Source organism: Panulirus ornatus, chromosome 51 (genome assembly GCF_036320965.1).
Source record: "Panulirus ornatus isolate Po-2019 chromosome 51, ASM3632096v1, whole genome shotgun sequence".
In the NCBI taxonomy this organism is placed as follows: Eukaryota; Metazoa; Arthropoda; class Malacostraca; order Decapoda; family Palinuridae; genus Panulirus; species Panulirus ornatus.
Window position 1 is genome coordinate 7,434,153 of NC_092274.1, and position 22,885 is coordinate 7,457,037.

At 46.1% G+C, this 22,885-nt stretch overlaps 1 long non-coding RNA gene across 1 annotated transcript in view; it reads right to left on the reverse strand.

Annotated features, from left to right (window-relative positions):
* The window catches only part of LOC139764762 (uncharacterized), a 262,860-nt gene that overhangs the window by 213,509 nt on the left and 26,466 nt on the right, over window positions 1–22,885 (reverse strand). The window contains exon 2 of the long non-coding RNA XR_011716458.1: window positions 10,210–10,295. This is a non-coding gene — a long non-coding RNA (uncharacterized lncRNA). The remainder of the gene's footprint in view (window positions 1–10,209; window positions 10,296–22,885) is intronic.

Below are 22,885 nucleotides of genomic sequence, written 5' to 3' on the forward strand. Positions count from 1 at the left end.
ATTTGCGGTTCGTAAGGTATCAAAGTGTCCATATTTGCGCCTCGTAAGGTATCAAAGTGTCTATATTTGCGGTTCGTAAGGTATCAAAGTGTCTATATTTGCGGTTCGTAAGGTATCAAAGTGTCTATATTTGCTGTTCGTAAGGTATCAAAGTGTCTATATTTGCGGTTCGTAAGGTATCAAAGTGTCCATATTTGCGCCTCGTAAGGTATCAAAGTGTCTATATTTGTGGTTCGTAAGGTATCCACGTCTCTCTCCTGCTACGAAGAGGTGTCGCAAGGGTATGTAACGAAGCTCTTTTTGGGGGGAGAAGGGAGGGACAGCAGTCCTTTGTATGCAAAGGAGAGAAAGAATTGAACTCAGGCATCTACAAGAGTGGTTAGGGCCAACCACAGAGTTCGACTGTGAAATGGTGAAGGGAAAGGAAGGGGGTGTCAGAGTTCGACATAGTATACGACAGGGAGACCCGACGTGACCGAATGGTGTGAATGGTGTACCCTCAACGCTATTTCCCAGAGGCGTGGCTAGAAAACAAGGAGAGGGAGTGTGGAGTGATTTTTAGATATCTGGGAGCGGACATGAGAGCCACTGGAACTACGGGAGTTGAAGTGGGTCACAGTGTAGGTCAGCTGGGTGAAGGTCCAAAGACTCCCGCGGCAGAAGGATGCGCTACTTCCTGTAACAGGGAATGTAGGTTCCCTTGAAGGGAGGAAGTTTATCAACAATTCTCTTTTGCCAGTGACACAGCCAAGCCAAAGGCGACTTTTCACTCGTGGTGTAAACTCATGCTGGCAGAGCCCGGTAACACCTACACACACACACACACTCACACACACACACACACACACACACACACACACACACACAAATACACACACAAACACACACACATATATTCCTGTGAGTCCACAGTGAAAATGAAACACAATAAGTCCCCAAGTGCACTTTCGTGTCATAATCACATCATCATCAGGGGAGACACAAGAGAGAATTATAACAGTCAGTTGATATGCAACGAAGAGACGTAGCCAGGACGCCATTTGGTAAACAAGTGACTGTCCATTATCCATGAGAGATAGAGAGTGAACGAGATGGTTCATCTTTCTTTAGCGTTACGCTGTATCTCTCGAAGAAAATGGAGTTCCCTAAATCTCACATACCTCTCATCACACCAACACAAGACGCCACAACGAACACTCTCTCAGTGTTCCGTCCTCAAGCCAGTATCCTGCTCAAGTGTTAATGTTAAAAAGGAGAAGAAAAAAATGTAATGATATAATTAACATTAACACTGAAGAATGAATTACCTCTGGGCCGTTTATCTGTCCGCATCCCCTTCATTTATCTTTTTTTCTTTAAACAAATCCCCTGCAAACGTAATTAGATCACCACTGGGGGAAAACAAAAAAAAAAAACGCTATGCAATTATCAACTTTTATGAGAAAAAGGGGGAAAAAAAAGGGAATATATTTACACCCCCTATTTTTTAGTGGGGTGAGGAGGGAGAAGAGGGAAGGGGTGTGAAAAGAATATATTTACACCCTCTTTTTTGGTGGTGGGGATGGGAAAGGGAAGGTGGCAAGTTGGTGACACTGTAGCTCCAAAAAAAAAAGGGTTGTGTTGTGTGAGAGAGAGATAAACCCGATGAATTGGTCCAGTACCTGCAGGTGGAGACACACACTCCCACTTCCAATTTGTATTGGATGACAAAATCAACACGGCAGTCCACTGTGTTGACCTGCTGGTTGTCAGCTGTGTTGGCAGAGGTATGGAACACACACACACACACACACACACACACACACACACCGCAAAACCCCCCCTTCCACAAATGCTGTTGGATGCAGGGGGGGTCGAATCCCTCTAGGGAAAAATACCGATTCTCAAACCCTTTTTATGAGCCAAGAGGAATGGAATGCTTCGTTTATACTTAATACTTCTGACTTGGACATCAAATCCCCCAGTAAACATCAAAACCAAAAGGTCGAGTAAATAGGATTATATGTACACACCTTCTGTTTCAATATATATATATATATATATATATATATATATATATATATATATATATATATATATATATATATATATATATATATTGTATTGGAAAGGATCACAATTGAGCGGGTGATTAAGTATATTCCTATGAATCCACGGGGGGAAAATGATACACGATAAGTTCCCAAGTGCACTTTCGTGTAATAATCACATCATCAAGGGGAGATACAAGAAATATATATGTAAATATATATTTTTGATACCTGAACGCCGTTTCCCGCGTTAGCGAGGTAGCCCCAGGAAATTGACGAAGAAGACCCTTCAACTCACACACACATGTACTCATATATACATACATATACATATACATACACGTACACACACATATATACATGTATATATTCATACTTGTTCGCCTTTATCCATTCCTGGCGCCACCCCGACCCACAGGAAACAGCATCGCCACCCCCTACGACAGAGAAGTAGCGCCAGGAACAGACGAAGAAGGCTCACACTCGCTCACTTCCATTCTCTATCTGCCATGTGTAATACAGCCAAGTTTCAGCCCCCTTTACATAACCCAGCCCCCAACAGACCTTTCCACGGCTTCCACCAAGCTGCTTCACATGCCCTGGCTCAGTCCACTGAGAGCACGTCGCCCCCTGTATACCACTCCACTCTATCGGACTTTGCCTAATTAAGGTCACATCGCGGTCAATGACCGGAAACGAGTCTAACATCTTCGATAATCTTCTCCCTTCCAAGGGAAGCCATCACTACCCTACCACTGATTGTAGCGCAACCTAAACTGGTGCAGAAGCCCCGGAAAAATGAAGTGGTGCTATGACCATACTTTCCTTACTCTTGTTACATGCTAGTAGTTATTTAATGACGCAAAACGCATTTGATAAAGAATTATATCGGCGTTTGGACCAAAATAAACAGTAATATAACTACCATTTCGCACGGACGCCACATAAAAAAAAAAAGAGGTTTGCATCTGGGTAAATAACAGTGTCAAATATCAATATTCACTCCAATATTACATTCAGCAATTACGTTTCGAAACATCTGATGTGTAGATCGCAATATCTTTTATACGCTGATCACAACTGTGTCCGCATACTAACTCCCATTTTCCTTTCTGAGAATTCATTAACTGACAGAACTATAAACTCACCGTAAAAAGAAAAAATCATAATGGAAACTGCATTTCTTTAAATGTCATTTATCTTGCCATTTCAAGAAAAAAAACGCATTAAAGTTTGTAGTTTTATAATCTTCCTAATATTTTTGTGTTCCCCCAGAGAGCTGGGATAATGTTTTTTGTGAGTTTTTGTGAGAGTTTTTGGGAGAGGTTTTTTCTTTTTGTGAGTTATTGTAGTATTTGAAAGATATTTCTGTTTTGTTTATATATATATATATACACACACACAGTGACATACACCATTCCTCTCTCGCACTTTCACTGATTAACCTTCAGCTTAAATGTGGAAAAAAACTATCAAAAAACAAAAAAAAAACTTCAGAAACTGTAAGAGAGTGAATAACAATGTCGAGTTCTACGTACAGAGCACCAGACACTTATAATTCCCCTGTGGTTCTCATACAGACGAGAAGGACGTGTGGTTCCATGAAATGAACACGACGCAGGAAATGTGGATGGAGATTACACTCAGTCTCGCTGGGATTATCCAAGTCTACAACCCTATCCAAGTCTACAACCCTATCCAAGTCTACAACCCCCAGTCTACAACCCCCAGTCTACAACCCTGTGGTTCTCATACAGACGAGAAGGATGTGTGGTTCCATGAATTGAACACGACGCAGGAAATGTGGAAGGAGATTACACTCAGTCTCGCTGGGATTATCCAAGTCTACAACTCCTATCTAAGTCTACAACCCTATCCAAGTCTACAACCCCCAGTCTACAACCCTCCCCCATCTACTGGGCAGAGACAATCATTACAAATACACGTGCGGGTGAGGTGGTCACATGGGTGAAGGGTATATGTGGGTAATGTTGGGTTATCAATTTTGGTGTTGGTTGTTTTGGCGCTAGTTATGGTTGTGTTGGCGCTAGTTATGGTTGAGTTGGCGCTAGTTATGGTTGTGTTGGCGCTAGTTACGACTGTGTTGGCGCTAGTGATGGTTATCTTGGCGCTAGTTATGGTTGAGTTGGCGCTAGGGATGGATGAGTTGGCGCTAGTTATGGTTGTGTTGGCGCTAGTTATGGTTGTGTTGGTGCTAGTTATGGTTGTGTTGGCGCTAGTTATAGCTGTGTTGGCGCTAGTCATGGTTGAGTTGGCGCTAGTTATGGTTGAGTTGGCGCTAGTGATGGATGAGTTGGCGCTAGTGATGGTTGAGTTAGCGCTAGCGACGGATGAGTTGGCGCTAGTGATGGTTGAGTTGGCGCTAGTTATGGCTGAGTTGGCGCTAGGGATGGATGAGTTGGCGCTAGTTATGGTTGAGTTAGCGCTAGCGACGGATGAGTTGGCGCTAGTGATGGTTGAGTTGGCGCTCGTTATGGCTGAGTTGGCGCTAGTTATGGTTGAGTTCGCGCTAGCGACGGATGAGTTGGCGCTAGTGATGGTTGAGTTGGCGCTAGTTATGGTTGAGTTGGCGCTAGTGATGGTTGAGTTAGCGCTAGCGACGGATGAGTTGGCGCTAGTGATGGTTGAGTTGGCGCTAGTTACGACTGTGTTGGCGCTAGTGATGGTTATCTTGGCGCTAGTTACGGCTGAGTTGGCGCTAGTTATGGCTAAGTTGGCGCTAGTTATGGTTGTGTTGGCGCTAGTGATGGTTGAGTTGGCGCTAGTTATGGTTGAGTTAGCGCTAGTGATGGATGAGTTGGCGCTAGTGATGGTTGAGTTGGCGCTAGTTGCGACGGATGAGTTGGCGCTAGTTATGGTTGAGTTGGCGCTAGTTATGGCTGTGTTGGCGCTAGTTATCGCTGTGTTGGCGCTAGTTATTGCCATTCGTGGTTTGTGGTGGTGGCGGGGAAGAGAGGGAAAAGCCACGCTCACGTCTTCGGATCAGCGAGGGAACCTTCCCCAAAGTACCCTCGCTCGAGTCTAGGGCGCCTCCTGCTGCCACGCCGGGCCAAGCCATGCCATGGAGCCTGACGGCCTTTGTGAGGGGATGAACTACCATTCCCCAGCGACCTCGCCCTTTAACGCTGCTGGCGATGAGGACGATAACAAACGCACGCCCTCAACCACACGGGGAGGCTAGGGTGCGCGCGCCTCTCGTCTTCCAACGTCCGCGGGAGCGACTGGCACACACACACACACTAGGGAATCACCGATTGCCTTCCCTCCTGAGGCCCTCAGGAGTCTACTAACAAGAAGGGAAGTTTTGAAAAAGGCCTCGACTCCGCAGGGGGCCTGTCCACCCTCTTCCACTGCACCGTCATGCTACGACAGATAAAATCAATTGAGGAGGGACATGGTGGGTCGAGTGTACGGGCCCGGTGCATCTCGCAAGTGCAAGGTCGGTGTTTACAATTGGGCGGGCGGGGAGATGGAGGATGAAAGGGAGGTTGCCTTGTGGACGAAGGTGGTGGTGCAGGGACCACATGTCCCTGGGAGGTCGTCGTCTTCGCCTCCAGGATTTCTGCAAGGCTCCTCCAGGTTGGGGGCGAGAGAGAGAGAGTTTGCCCCTGGACGACTGCTATCCAACAAGGTGTTGTACACTGTGAAGGTCATATCAATCCTTCTGATATCAGGTTCCGATCCTGGAAGCTAACTCTTAGGTTGTTTACTGTAGGATCGTAAGAATACCTTTTTTGCCTCAAATTTACTGCAGGATCGTAAGAATATCTTTTCTTTTATTTTTTGCCTCAATCGCTTCTATTCTGCAGATAAGCTGGGCAAAGCTGGAACGAATTCAGCTCGAAATCTATACCGCTTTTCTCTCTTGTACTGATCTCTTATCTTCATCGTATGGGGTAGTGGTGACCTGGGGTTGTAGAGATTGTAATACGCTCTCTCAAGATGGGAGAATGATGAAGGGCTAGGTCCTGGACTCTGCCAAGGGCGTCCTGGACTCTGCCAAGGGCGTCCTGGACTCTGCCAAGGGCGTCCTTGTCTCTGCCAAGGGCGTCCAGGACTCTGCCAAGGGCGTTCTGAACTCTGCCAAGGGCGTCCTGAACTCCTCTGCTAAGGGCGTCCTTGACTCTGCTAAGGGCGTCCTTGACTCTGCCAAGGGCGTTCTGAACTCTGCCAAGGGCGTCCTGAACTCCTCTGCTAAGGGCGTCCTTGACTCTGCCAAGGGCGTTCTGGACTCTGCCAAGGGCGTCCTGAACTCCTCTGCTAAGGGCGTCCTGGACTCTGCCAAGGGGGTCCTTGTCTCTGCCAAGGGCGTCCTTGACTTTGCCAAGGGCGTCCTGGACTCTGCTAAGGGGGTCCTTGTCTCTGCCAAGGGCGTCCTTGACTTTGCCAAGGGCATCCTAGACTCTGCTAAGGGCGTCCTGGACTCCTCTGCCAAGGGCGTCCTTGGCTCTGCCAAGGGCGTCCTTGACTCTGCCAAGGGCGTCCTTGACTCCTCTGCCAAGGGCGTCCTTGACTCTGTCAAGGGCGTCATACAGATGTGACTGGTGAACGACGAAGCTAACCCGACATCTGGCTAATGGCTTCGATAAATTACATTCTGGGGATGAAGCCAAGCCCTCTGTGTGTGTGTGTGTACGTGTGTGTATGTGTGTGTGTGTGTGTGGGAAGGGGAGGGAGAGGAAGGGGAGGGGGAAGGAGAGAGAGCAATATAACAGGTGTCGTAAAAGCACAATGAACCCTAAAACATATGTGCACAATATGCTATTAAATGAATTAGTCCCGGGTGTCAGATGGCCCCAAAGGATATTGATTTGGGACCTTTTCTTCATCACCATCATGACCCTCCCCCCTTTTTGGGGGGTCCCTGTTCAGAAGGGCTGAATTACACAGAAAACTGGCATGCCTTGACCTTACCCACCATGGAAGAGAGAGGAGTAAGGGGTGACCTGACCACAACTTTCAAGTCTGTAACCAGTCTGGTGAGATGAACAAGTTCTTCCAAGTACGCCGGAACGGAAGAACCAAAGATAACGCGATAACAACTGATAAACGTATCGGAAATAGATTATAGAGATTACACACCCACACACACAGACACAGACACACAGACACACACACACACACACACACACACACACACACACACACAAGCATCTCTCTTTCCTGATATACAAATATAATTCATAGGATGACATTTTTTGCATTATTTTCCAACATGTAAAACACGAACACTATCACTGGGTCAAGAGAGAGAGAGAGGGACAACCTCGCTAGCCATAGGTCAAGCCAACCCCGAACCCCCCCATCTTGTTAAAGCCCCAGTGGGTCAAAAACCCACGCTCCTCCTGACGCCTCGAGTGGACGAAAATCCTCACACTCACTCTGAGGTTTTAAGCTTTGCCGGTGATCGGATCATGTACATCACAAAAGGGCGCTGACCTCCTCCAGTGGCTGCTGCAGCTGCAGCACCAGCCACCTCAGCTTCCAGTCAACACTAGAGCTTTAGCGTGTCAGCTAAGGCGTGACAATGACCTTATGTGTATACACTGCCTTCCTGGGCGCGCGCCCGCGCCCCCCTTTCTTTTCCCCCTTCAGTGAACCATTGTTTTGTGAATGCCAGCAGTCAAATGTGTGGGCTTATTCCGCCTGTACCTGGGACCGATCAGCTGGGATTCACCCAAGGGCGTCCCCCAAAACAGAGACATTGATGCCATCTGTCTATCTCAGGGGGTTATAACTATCATCCCTTAACGACCAGGGTCATCAATCAGACCAATTGCGTCATTAGGGGATTGGTACAGCCACGGACTCTGTGCAGGGGATGGACACACACACACACCACACACACAGTGGGATCAATACACACCTCATTATGGTTGACATGCACGCCAGTGGCCCAAGAGACTTTGGGCCCTAAGAGAACCCGGAGATAACACAGGGTTGTCCAAGCTGCGTTGAGAGATATATATATATATATACATATAGGGTTAGACGGGGGCCTACGGGGCCACAATATGCTCTGGCTAGGGGTTTTAGGGGGGGCGGGGCAGCGTGGGGGCCCCCCAGTGTAACTGATATTCACACAAACATTCATTTTTTTTAGGGAGGGGGACAGTATATATGACACTTGTGTTAACCTGGTCACCTAGACCATCTAGGGCATTTTTATCTGTATATCATCTAGGGCCACCAATACACAGGGCATTTTTATCTGTATATCATCTAGGGCCACCAATACACAGGGCATTTTTATCTGTATATCATCTAGGGCCACCAATACACAAGGCATTTTTATCTGTATATCATCTAGGGCCACCAATACACAAGGCATTTTTATCTGTATATCATCTAGGGCCACCAACACACAGGGCATTTTTATCTGTATATCATCTAGGGCCACCAATACACAGGGCATTTTTATCTGTATATCATCTAGGGCCAGTAATACACACGGCATTTTTATCTGTATATCATCTAGGGCCACCAATACACAGGAGCATTTTTATCTGTATATCATCTAGGGCCACCAATACACAGGAGCATTTTTATCTGTATATCATCTAGGGCCACCAATACACAGGGCATTTTTATCTGTATATCATCTAGGGCCATCAATACACAGGGCATTTTTATCTGTATATCATCTAGGGCCACCAATACACAGGGCATTTTTATCTGTATATCATCTAGGGCCACCAATACACAGGGCATTTTTATCTGTATATCATCTAGGGCCACCAATACACAGGGGCATTTTTATCCCATCTCCCCAAAAATAACGTTCTGGGCTCTTCCCCCCCCCCCCCCCCCCCCGAGTTCCGAGAACACACCAAAATGGGCCTTAATATAAATGACGATAAAGTTTAAAGAAAAAAAAAATGAAAAGAGTTGATACAGTAATATGAATACATTATACGGATATGAAGAATGCGCGCAAGGCACATGTCATTACCAGCCTCTGCGCATGCGTACGTAATGAACACCTTATATATATCGTTCACCCTCACAGAGTGAGGGAAGGGGGGGGGGGGGGGGGCGAGGTCACCCGACCTCCCATGTCCGTTCAAAATGGTAACAATGAACACATCCTCCAGCGATGTATAACTTTTATTGTTCTTCATCCCATGTCTTAGAACACCCAAGCCTTATTGAAACTCTCGACTTCGAACGCACTTACCGCTGAACGCGTGGGGGCAAAACAGTGCTATATCTCGAACAGCTACGCCGTGGCAACCTCGACCCTATGGATACGTTGAAGCAGCTTCATCACCAGCAACGCTAACGACCCTCATTATCAATGAATGGGGCACACCAGTCTAAGCTATAATGATGATCTGGGGGGGGGGGGGGATGGTTGTTGGGTGGTTTCCATCGCTATGGGAAGGCAATTAAGATGCAGTTTAGCACAGTCTTCATAACGTGTAAACACCGACCCCTCCAAAAAAAAAAAACGAGAGCGGAAGAGAAGACCTGACGTGAGATAATGCATTGTTTTCACAAGGATAGAAAACGGGAAGCGGTTTGGACAGGGGGAAGGTCCAGTTGAGAAATATTACGCTACTACCCCTCCCGCCTACGCCTCACTAGTGTATATATACAGCTGTAATTAACTCGTACTGGATACCTCTCATTACCTACGAGAAAAGGTGGAATGAGTTTACGAGAAAGCAACTAAGGTGTATGCTTTAACAAAAACATCCTGCGTGATGATGAAGAATGCTTTGCCTTCGGCTCACATTACACATACGCATTCAACAGCACATATACGCACTTAAGACCCCACAATACGTCTTTGCATGACGTTACGTGCACATGGGAGATTAATCTTGTCGTAAGATCACAATATTTGGCGGGATGGGGTGAGCTCATCGCACACGCATAAGAACGATGTCTATTTTGGTTTTACATCTACGACAGCTGCGTATGAAGTAACCACACCCCCCCCTCAAGAGATGTACTGCAAGCTTAAAGCAGTGTGGTGTCGTAAGCGTGTCGTAAGCTGGCAACAACACGTACACATCTATCCCAATCCTAGTCCTTGCGATAAAAAACACACGTAGCTTCGTCCATTGCTCACATACTCCACCAGTACACGAACAGTCAAGTACACCGAACGAGAGTTACAAACTAATCGTCCAATACTGCCAAACAGACTTACCTAAACTGATGGCCCTCCGTCATGTTCCTGTAACTCATTTTCTCCTCTGTCGCCTTTCATCATCTCCCGTTGTCACCATCTCATCCCTGTCCAAAAGCAAGAATTTATATACACGTCCGATTACCATTCTCAAGTACAATCAAATGGGGGGTTTACATTTAACCACACAAGGAGTCAAATTACATTAAAGATAACCGGAAAGGGAAGGGAATTGAAGGATATCCAGAGAATAATCTGAAATGTAATTCTAAAAAAGAGATGCTGTTTAGGGGAAAAAAAAGATATTAATCCGAAATGTAATTCATGAAATACTGTTTTAGGGAGAAGAGGACATTATTCAAAATGTAATTCATGAAATACTGTTCTAGGAAAACAAGAACACTAGTCCAAAATGTAATCTATGAAATACTGTGTGTGTGTGTGTGTGTGTGTGTGTGTGTCGATACTCGCCGACATGTGTCGCAACGTACCTGGTGTGAGTGTTCATCTCTCTCTCTCTCTCTCTCTCTCTCTCTCTCTCTCTCCCTCTCTCTCTCTCTCTCTCACACACACACACACACACACACACACAATAACGCATGTGTGGACAGAAGTTGCAGCACAAAAAGCACGGACTGTCTCTTCACGTACGAAGACGGGCAATCCACAAGCACTTGGCTTCCTCCTCTTGCCGTGGGGGGGGTCATTAATATAAAGGGCCCCCTCTCTTTCCCTGCAGGAAACATTCCCCCTTCCCCCTGATCAACATGGCCATCTCTGTCTATGCTAATTCTCCCCCCTTCCCCATTCCCACCGAAGCCTCGGTGGTGATGGGGAATGGGGGAGTGTGTGTGTGTGTGTAACACACCCACCTTCCCTCAAGTAGGAATTGCGCATGGCTGCGCGCGAGCCTCGCCTCCATTACATTGTCTCAAGGTGGAAATCTGGGCTGGTGGGGTGTGGGATGAGTTGGGGGTGGGGGGTTATTTAAGCCCCCCCCACCTTGATATGGTCCAGCGGAACTCCGGGTGTGTCTGACGTGGTGGTGGGCAAAGGGGTTAGAAGATGGGAGGTGAGGTGGACTAGTCTACACCACATAGTCTAGCTTGGAGGCCAATAATCTCTGTCTTCCTCTGAATGGCACTAAGGCATTTTAAGATAATAAAAGACACTCTTGGCTACATCTAAAGAAACTCTAACCTCTTCAAGAAGGTTCATATACCTTTAAAACCTGATCTTCAAGGGGTCATAATGTCTTCTATATTTTTTATCTCTTAGGAAAGCAACAGGTGTATACAACTGTCGAATGCACTCGCTCTTGGTTTACGATGATTCAAAGAAATCCTCACGCGGGGCTCAGAGTATGGAACTCCAGTTTAACTGTAATTTCCAGAATCTGAAATATTCCCAATTGGGTCTGGAACGCTTCGAAAGGGGAACCCAACCCCACCTCCAACTAGCAAGGCGCCCTAAGAACACCGCCAGGCATTCCAGCGATGAGCCAAGAGACGAAGGTTTCTGAATTTCTCTAAAGTAGTTTAGGGGGATAATTTGAAGCAGTGGTGGTGTTGGAATGCCCAGAGCACCCGATCATGGAGGAACAAAGAGGATATGCGGATCATGTGTGTGTGTGTGCTCGCACTTGAAGAATGTGTGTGAGAAATGCTTTTACAGAAATAGAGGAGAGTTCTTACGTGGCATTTATGGATTTGGAAAGAGCATTATGATATGGTTAAGCGAGATGCTTTTTTGGACCCCGCTCTCGCTATATGGTAGGGAAAGGAATGCTCTTGGAAGGATATGAGTCTGCCAAGGGTAAGGCGTGTGTGCGAGAAGGAAGAAAGGAGTATGAGTGGTTCAGGTTGAGTGTGTGTCTGCGGTAAGGAGGTGTAGTGTCACCATGGCGGTTTAATCTGTTTACGGATGGGGAGGTCTCCCTCTAAGGCTCAGTCCAATGTTCTTGACGCTACCTCGCTAACGAGGGAAATGGCTTAAGTGTGGTGTCACCATGGCGGTTTAATCTGTTTATGGATTCGTCAATCCTACTGTGAGATCCTTCTCTCAATGGAGTCTGCAGAATCGAACCCTTTTTCTTACCCCCTCGCACGCCGCCCTTCGGCATCCACTAACCCCCAAATGAAACAGTTCTTGCTGCGTGTCTTTCCCACCTCAGCGAGGCAGCGCCTGGAACGCGAGTGACCCCTAATCCTCTGGGGTGGAGGAGAAAAGACATTAAAAACCTCAACGCTTCGTTCTCACTTCCTTCTGAAAGTGGGACACGCGCCTCCAATCTTTGCCCCCCTACCCACCTTGTGTTCCCACTTCTCTGTGACGTATGAAGGACCCCACTTCATCCCAACACCCCCCCCCCTCCCCCTTGGGGGCAAGAAACATCCCCTTATTACCCATTCACAACATCCACTGACCTGGTAGGAGAGGGTAGCTTGCCTCCCTCTGACCCATATAAACAGTCGTGGGGGAGAGGAGAAATCGAAGCGGGAGGTTAGGTCAAGCCATGCGGGACCTCCCCTACGAAATGGCTTAAAAAAAAAAAGGCGCGCTCTGGATGCTATCGCCCCGTCGTACGCGATCGAATTCCCCTCACCGATAATATTTACCCTTTCCCCCTCAAGCTACTCACGGCATGGGGGGGGGGGGGGGAGCGCAAGCCGCACGCGTCCCATTTACGATTTACGATTTTATTTACATGTGCGACACGTCGCTCGTCCAAGATATCCGACTCCGTTGCGAGTAAAAGGTCCTTAAAAGGGTAGGAGGTGGGTGAAAGGCCCTTAAAAAGGGTGCGAGGTGAGTAAAAGGCCCTTAAAAGGGTGGGAGGTGAGTATAATGCACTTAAATAGGGTGGAAGGTGAGTAAAAGGCCCTTAAAAAGGGTGGTGAGTAAAAGGCCCTTAAAAGGATGGTAGGTGAGTAAAAGGCCCTTAAAAGGATGGTAGGGGAGTAAAAGACCCTTAACAAGGGTGGGAGGGGAGTAAAAGGCCCTTAACAAGATTGAAGGCGAGTAAAAGGCCCTTAAAAAGGATGGGAGGTGAGTAAAAGGCCCTTAAAAGGGTGGGAGGTGAGTATAATGCACTTAAATAGGGGTGGAAGGTGAGTAAAAGGCCCTTAAAAAGGGTGGGAGGTGAGTAAAAGGCCCTTAAAAAGGATGGGAGGTGAGTAAAAGGCCCTTAAAAAGGATGGGAGGTGAGTAAAAGGCCCTTAAAAAGGATGGGAGGTGAGTAAAAGGCCCTTAAAAAGGATGGGAGGTGAGTAAAAGGCCATTAAAAAGGATGGGAGGTGAGTAAAAGGCCCTTAAAAAGGATGGGAGGTGAGTAAAAGGCCCTTAAAAAGGATGGGAGGTGAGTAAAAGGCCCTTAAAAGGATGGGAGGTGAGTAAAAGGCCCTCAAAAGGATGGTAGGTGAGTAAAAGGCCCTTAAAAGGATGGGAGGTGAGTAAAAGGCCCTTAAAAAGGATGGGAGGTGAGTAAAAGGCCCTTAAAAAGGATGGGAGGTGAGTAAAAGGCCCTTAAAAAGGATGGGAGGTGAGTAAAAGGCCCTTAAAAGGATGGGAGGTGAGTAAAAGGCCCTTAAAAGGATGGTAGGTGAGTAAAAGGCCCTTAAAAGGATGGCAGGGGAGTAAAAGACCCTTAACAAGGGTGGGAGGTGAGTAAAAGGCCCTTAAAAAGGGTGGGAGGTGAGTAAAAGGCCCTTAAAAGGATGGTAGTGGAGTAAAAGGCCCTTAAAAAGGATGGGAGGTGAGTAAAAGGCCCTTAAAAAGGATGGGAGGTGAGTAAAAGGCCCTTAAAAGGGTGGGAGGTGAGTATAATGCACTTAAATAGGGTGGAAGGTGAGTAAAAGGCCCTTAAAAGGAGGTGGTGAGTAAAAGGCCCTTAAAAGGATGGTAGGTGAGTAAAAGGCCCTTAAAGCAAGAGGGGGGACGATGATACACCATCATTCGTCGGTTCACACGTCCTGCTAAACGTATCGTGAGCCAGCAGCCAGGCCCTGGCGCAAGGGGGGGAAAAAAAAAGGCCCCCCTTCCCCCCTTTAAGGATTCCGACGAAGCGGGGGAAGGGAAAGGGGAGGGGAAGAAGAGAAAAAGTTGCGAGGGTGGGGGGAAAGGGGGGCGGCGACGCACGGCCCCCCCTTGATTATATAACACGGGTCAAATTATGATGTCAAATTACCCCCACTACTACCCCCTTCTTCCCCCCATTTCCCCCTTCCCCTTCCTCCCTTTTACTCCCCCCTTCTTCCCCCCCATTTCCCCCTTCCCCTTCCTCCTCTTCCCCTTCCTCCCTTTTACTCCCCCCTTCTTTCCCCCCATTTCCCCCTTCCCCTTCCTCCTCTTCCCCTTCCCCCCCTTTTACTCCCCCCTTCTTCCCCCCCATTTCCCCCTTCCCCTTCCTCCTCTTCCCCTTCCCCCCTTTTACTCCCCCCTTCCCCTTCCTCCCTTTTACTCCCCCCTTCTTTCCCCCCATTTCCCCCTTCCCCTTCCTCCTCTTCCCCTTCCCCCCTTTTACTCCCCCCTTCCCCTTCCTCCCTTTTACTCCCCCCTTCTTTCCCCCCATTTCCCCCTTCCCCTTCCTCCTCTTCCCCTTCCCCCTTTTTAAACTCCCCTTCTTCACCCCATTTCCCCCTTCCCCTTCCTCCTCTTCCCCTTCCCCCCTTTTTAAACTCCCCCCTTCTTCCCCCTTCCCCCTCTTCCCCTTCCTCCCTTTTACTCCCCCTTCTTCCCCCCCATTTCCCCCTTCCCCTTCCTCCTCTTCCCCTTCCCCCCTTTTAAACTCCCCTTCTTCACCCCATTTCCCCCTTCCCCTTCCTCCTCTTCCCCTTCCCCCCTTTTAAAACTCCCCCTTCTTCCCCCTTCCCCCTCTTCCCCTTCCTCCCTTTTACTCCCCCCTTCTTCCCCCCATTTCCCCCTTCCCCTTCCTCCTCTTCCCCTTCCCCCCTTTTAAACTCCCCCCTTCTTCCCCATTTCCCCCTTCCCCTTCCTCCCTTTTAAACTCCCCCCTTCTTCCCCCCATTTCCCCCTTCCTCCTCTTCCCCTTCCCCCCTTTTAAACTCCCCCGAGTCGAGCTCATGACGCGAGGCGAACTCGCTCAATGTTCGCTCGCCACGGCACCTTGTAATACATAAACATACCTGGAGTATACTTGTCATACACTGGGTCGAGGGGTATACATGAGTATGTCCGTCCGCTCCACACACTGTACTACTTCGTGGGGGGGAGGGGGTTGAAGTGGGGGGGGGTTGAACAGGGAGTGGCTGAACATGCAATACGCTAAATCGTGTACGAGGTTGCAAGGTGGGGGGTTCATACTCATTGTACTGGGGGAGGGTTCATACTCATTGTACTGGGGGAGGGTTCATACTCATTGTACTGGGGGAGGGTTCATACTCATTGTACTGGGGGAGGGTTCATACTTATTGTACTGGGGGAGGGTTCATACTCATTGTACTGGGGGAGGGTTCATACTTATTGTACTGGGGGAGGGTTCATACTCATTGTACTGGGGGAGGGTTCATACTCATTGTACTGGGGGAGGGTTCATACTCATTGTACTGGGGGAGGGTTCATACTCATTGTACTGGGGGAGGGTTCATACTCATTGTACTGGGGGAGGGTTCATACTCATTGTACTGGGGGAGGGTTCATACTTATTGTACTGGGGGAGGGTTCATACTCATTGTACTGGGGGAGGGTTCATACTTATTGTACTGGGGGAGGGTTCATACTCATTGTACTGGGGGAGGGTTCATACTCATTGTACTGGGGGAGGGTTCATACTCATTGTACTGGGGGAGGGTTCATACTCATTGTACTGGGGGAGGGTTCATACTCATTGCACTGGGGGAGGGTTCATACTCATTGCACCGGGGGAAATCATACTCATTGCACAGGGGGATCATGACTACCTGCCCAGTGTCGTCTGTAAATCATACCTGGGAGAAATAGTGCATCAATATATCCCAAACCCCTTTTTCGTCCCATGACCAGTTTCGCCCCCCCCACACAAGGCACCCACCCCCGTCTCCGCCGCGCAGCAGGGTAAGGTGAGCTACTTGAAGGTGATATTCCCCCCCCACCACCACATTTCCAGTTCACATTTGCATATCCTTCTCTCGAAATCACACCAACACAAACAGGTGCCTCCTCCCCCGGTTCAAGGTAAACTGTTCTCAACCCTGTAATTACAATTTGGCCCTTGTTATGCCTAGGGAGAGGAGGGGGGGGGGTGGATGGATGGTTGGGGGGTTGTTTGGGGGGGGTGGGGTAATTGGCTCCGGCACCAGCAGTTGGCAAATTGCTAATTTGACCTCACCTGCAAGAAGACATCACCGAGGTTTTCTCTTATCGTGTTTCCCCCAACTGTGAACTGTGATGGGGGGGGGGGGGAAGAATATGTCTTTAAGGGTTCCCTTTTGGTCCTTGATCGACTATGTCTTTGGGCGTTTCCTTTGGTTCTTGATCGACTATGTCTTTAATGGTTTCCTTTTGGTTCTTGATCGACTATGTCTTTAATGGTTCCCTTTTGGTTCTTGGTCGACTATGTCTTTGGGGATTTCCTTTTGGTCCTTGATCGACTATGTCTTTAATGGTTCCCTTTTGGTTCTTGATCGACTATGTCATTAATGGTTTCCTTTTGGTTCTTGATCGACTATGTCTTTGGGGATTTCCTTTTGGTTCTTGATCGACCCATGTCTTTAATGGTTTCCTTTTGGTTCTTGATCGACCCATGTCTTTAATGGTTTCCTTTTGGTTCTTGATCGACTATGTCTTTGGGGTTTCCTTTTGGTTCTTGATCGACTATGTCTTTAAGGGTTTCCTTTTGGCCCTTGATCGACTCGCGGATGACCAGAAACCATCATGATCTTCGAGGATGACCAGAAATCATCAATGTGACCAGAAACCACCACTTCTTCAAGGATGACCAGAAACCATCACTTCTTCAAGGATGACCAGAATCCATTACTTCTTCAAGGATGACCAGAAACCATTACTTTAAGGATAACCAGAAACCATCACTTCGAGGAGTATCAGAAACCACTGTAGCACAGCAGTTACAACATCTAGCAACACTGTAGCACAGCAGTTACAACATCTAACAACACTGTAACAGAGCAGTTACAACATCTAGCAACACTGTAGCACAGCAGTTACAACTTCTAACAGACTGTAGCACAGAAGTTACAACATCTAACAGCACTGTAGCACAGCAGTTACAACATCTAACAGCACTGTAGCACAGCAGTTACAACATCTAACAGCACTGTAACACAGCAGTTACAACATCTAACAGCACTGTAGCACAGCAGTTACAACATCTAACAACACTGTAGCACAGCAGTTACAACATCTAACAGCACTGTAGCACAGCAGTTACAACATCTAACAGCACTGTAGCACAGCAGTTACAACATCTAACAACACTGTAGCACAGCAGTTACAACATCTAACAACACTGTAGCACAGCAGTTACAACATCTAACAACACTGTAACACAGCAGTTACAACATCTAACAACACTGTAGCACAGCAGTTACAACATCTAACAGCACTGTAGCACAGCAGTTGCAACATCTAACAGCACTGTAGCACAGCAGTTACAACATCTAACAACACTGTAGCACAGAAGTAAGAACAGCACATCGTCAGACTAACGAAAAGGTCAAAAAAGTGTTATACATTAGGGGCGGGTGCAGAGAGAGAGAGAGAGAGGGAGAGAGAGAGAGAGAGAGAGAGAGAGAGAGAGAGAGAGAGAGAGAGAGAGAGAGAGAGAGAGAGAGAGAGAGTTCTGACAATATTGTCGACTTGCCTCCTACCTTCACTTCTGAAATGCTCTCTCTCTCTCTCTCTCTCTCTCTCTCTCTCTCTCTCTCTCTCTCTCTCTCTCTCTCTCTCTCTCTCTCTCTCTCTCTCTCTCACCCCCTTCCATCCCCCTTCCTCTCGCCCCCCCCTAAGAAAAAATAGAGCTCCTATCTCTAACGCGTTTTATTTTCTTATCTTTTATATCTATTCCCTCTTCGCCACGATCCACCTGTCATATCACATCTATATTTCTCATTCCTCACATCACATTTCTTATCATAAATGTCTAATTATTGAAATGTAAAAGAAAAAAACAAAATATTTTTAAATATGTCAAATGTGTAATTATTTAAATAAAAGAAAAAAGATTTTAAATATGTAATCTTTTGGAACAGGTTTTGTGTACGTGAGCCATCTGACGTTTTGGAAACAAATATATCAAAAAATTTTTTTACATAGAGGGTATTTCAATATCAAGATCACAAAATTCTAATTTGTATCTGTGTAAATTTACCATATTTTTTACACACACACACACACACACACACACACACACACACACACACACACACACACACACACTCACACACATTGGCATTTTTTTTAACAACATTCCCTTATCACTCCAAAATGACCCCTCCTTCACCTCCAATAACCCTTGAACTCCAGCCTTTTGACCCCACTCCAAACTGACCCCCTCCTTCACCTCCAATTTGAACTCCAGCCTTTTGACCCCACTCCAAACTGACCCCCATCCTTCACCTCCAATTTGAACTCCAGCCTTTTGACCCCACTCCAAACTGACCCCCATCCTTCACCTCCAATTTGAACTCCAGCCTTTTGACCCCACTCCAAACTGACCCCCCTCCTTCACCTCTAATTTGAACTCCAGCCTTTTGACCCCACTCCAAACTGACACCCCTCCTTCACCTCTAATTTGAACTCCAGCCTTTTGACCCCACTCCAAACTGACCCCCCTCCTTCACCTCTAATTTGAACTCCAGCCTTTTGACCCCACTCCAAACTGACCCCCCTCCTTCACCTCTAATTTGAACTCCAGCCTTTTGACCCCCCTCCTTCACCTCTAATTTGAACTCCAGCCTTTTGACCCCACTCCAAACTGACCCCCCTCCTTCACCTCCAATTTGAACTCCAGCCTTTTGACCCCACTCCAAACTGACCCCCATCCTTCACCTCCAATTTGAACTCCAGCCTTTTGACCCCACTCCAAACTGACCCCCCTCCTTCACCTCTAATTTGAACTCCTGCCTTTTGACCCCACTCCAAACTGACCCCCCTCCTTCACCTCTAATTTGAACTCCAGCCTTTTGACCCCACTCCAAACTGACCCCCCTCCTTCACCTCCAATTTGAACTCCAGCCTTTTGACCCCACTCCAAACTGACCCCCCTCCTTCACCTCTAATTTGAACTCCTGCCTTTTGACCCCACTCCAAACTGACCCCCCTCCTTCACCTCTAATTTGAACTCCAGCCTTTTGACCCCACTCCAAACTGACCCCCTCCTCTCCTCCAATTTGAACTCCGACCTTCTGACCTTAAAAAAGTCTATGCAATAGACCACCTCACAGAAACAGACACACAGCCACAAGAACCAGACAGACCCACACATGCATATGCTCACATATTTGCATATGGAACTCACAGACAGGATACAGATAAACAGGCAAAATACACGTGAGAATTTGCATACACACAAACACACAAACACCCCGTTGGTTACATCTATATGTACGTTCGTCTGTTCCATCCACATCTGTTACCCTTCCACATCTAATTATCTTGTTTATCTCTATCTCTGCATTGTTCCTTTTCCACCTTATACATCTGAACGTCTCTTCCACCAACACACAGTTCCTTTTCCACCTTATACATCTGAACGTCTCTTCCACCAACACACAGTTCCTTTTCCACCTTATACATCTGAACGTCTCTTCCACCAACACACTGTTCCTTTTCCACCTTATACATCCGAACGTCTCTTCCACCAACACATTCTTCCTTTTCAACTTTATACATCTGAACGTCTCTTCCACCAACACACTCTTCCTTTTCCAGCTTATACATCTGAACACCTCTTCCATCAACACACTATTCCTTTTCCACCCTATTGTTTCGTAACCACCTCTTCCTCCACCATTCTTCTCCTTTCCCACCCTATTCCAAACTCAACACCCCATTTCTCTACACTTATTTCCCCTCCTCTTCCACCTCATTCTACATTCTACGCCTCTCTCTACATACAGTTCCTCAACCTGGAACCACATCCAAACATTCCAGGTGCCTTCAAGACCCAAAGAGCCCCATCTAATTTTGTTCGTCATTCAATTTACAATTTCTTACACACTTATTTTCAAAAGTAAATTGTAAAACGTTTATCAGCAACATCTCCACATAAGAGTGGTGGGGAGCTGGGGTTTCCCTCCACGCTTTAAATATGTCGAAATGACTTCCTTACAGAAACACCTTCGATTCCAAATAACATCTTTTATTTTTTTTCTATTTTGTGTTTTTTTTTTTTCTTCTTTTTACATTTCCCCACGTTCATATTTCTTTTCCATGTGGATGTATATATATATATATATATATATATATATATATATATATATATATATATATATATATATATATATATATATATATATATATATATATATATATATATATATATATATATATATATATATATATATATATATATATATATATATATATATATTCCTATGAGTCCACGGGGAAAATGAAACACGAAAAGTTCCCAAGTGTACTTTCGTGTAATAATCACATCATCAGGGGAGACACAAGAGAGAAATATAGCAGTCAGTTGATATACATCGAAGAGACGAAGCTAGGACGCCATTTGGTAAACATGTGATTGTCCAAAACATACAACGAGCGTTCATAAACTTATCGTTGTCTGTCTTGTTTATCAAATGGCGTCCTAGCTACGTCTCTTCGTTGTATATCAACTGACTGTTATATTTCTCTCTTGTGTCTCCCCTGATGATGTGATTATGACACGAAAGTGCACTTGGGAACTTAGCGTGTTTCATTTCCCCGTGGACTCACAGGAATAGGAATATATATATATATATATATATATATATATATATATATATATATATATATATATATATATATATATATATATATATATATATGGGAAGGGTCTGTGGGGCCTGGATGTGGACAGGGAGCTAGGGTTTCGGTGCATTACATAAGACGGATAAGAAACCGAGTGTGAACGAATGCGTGGCCCTTTCCCTCGTCTGTTCCTGGCGCTACCTCGCCAACGCAGGAAAGGGCGACCAAATTCAAAATACAAGACTGTATTCCTCTCCTACTACAATGTGCTCTCTGACATTTCAAAGTCAATATCATTATTTCATAATCATATGCATCAGAATTTTGATTCACAATTTTTCTTCTTCTTCTTTCTATTTCGACATATCAGGAAATTACAGATATTTGACTGATGTAAAATTATAAACTATACGTATAGCGAGGCCCCCCACCCCCCATTTTCTTTTTATTTTCATTCGTTATTCTTTCGCCTAACTCAATTATCTGGGAGGAATTTTTTCACTAAGAGCTTAATTGAATATGCGAAATTTTCGAAACTTATTAAAGAAACAAAAAAAGGGGAAAAGAACTCCCACGGAATAATTGTACACACAAGATAAGAAATGTGGAAAAATACGTTATAGTTCGCCTCTTTGACATGCTACTGTCAAGAATCAGCACTTGGGAATGATGGAAGCAAAAAACACATTCATGAATGTGTAATCATCAAGTCCAAAAAAAAAAAAAACTATATTAAATTTTAAATTTCTTAATTTTCAATCTTGATTTTTTAATTTTTTGATTTTTTTTTCTGGGAGTGGGGGGTTAGTGAGTACAATTTATATAGGAATATATTGAAGTCTCAACCTAATAAGGAGGGTCGTCATAGGGGGGGAAAGGGGTCACGTACACACACACACACACACACACACACAGACGTAGCGTAAGTACATCATGTGAGCTATTGACAGCCCCTTTTTTTCAAAAAGCCTTTCCAGGACAGTGGGCAAAATCCCCCAACCCTTTCTTTCTAAGGCCACTTTGTGCTTAAATTACAATGAATCATTCTTTTCTCTTAACCTCTCTCTCTCTCTCTCTCTCTCTCTCTCTCTCTCTCTCTCTCTCTCTCTCTCTCTCTCTCTCTCTCTCTCCCTCTCTCCCTCTCTTTCTCTTTCCAGTTTCCACAGCTCGGGGGGGGGGGGGGACCCCCCGCTCAAGGACATCCAGTACGTTGTGCATCGACGTCGGCCACACCTGAGGCTAGAGGGTGGAGGGCTTTCCAGCCAAATCGAAAAGAGAAAAAGAGAGAAAAAAAATAATGAAATGAGGGGGTTCCAAAACTGGAAACAAAGTTAAGCAGACCCTGGAATGTTCCTGGAACTGCCTAGGCCTTACCTACAACAGGGGTGTTTGAAACAACCAACTCTTTCCCTTTTTTTTTTTGCCTTTTTTATTTTTCCCTCCCCCAGACTCCCCTATTACAGTCCATTTTACAACGCAGGTGCAACTATTTTAAAACTCCCAGAACCTCTCTCTCTCTCTCTCTCGTCTGAGTTAAATGGTCTCCCTTGGAGTTCTCGAGGTTAATGTATTCCCAGATAAAGCATTGTGGAAATCACTTTGGACACTTAAATCCTTGGCTATGGAATGGAAATTCCTTTTGGAATGACTTGGATGGCAGACATTCGCATTACGCCTCAGTTAACATTTGATAATTTCGTTAATGAATTAACTATTTACTTGCGGCTTTTCAGAGTGTATTCTAATTCTGTTCAACTGCTTCATAATGCCTCAGTCTTTTGGC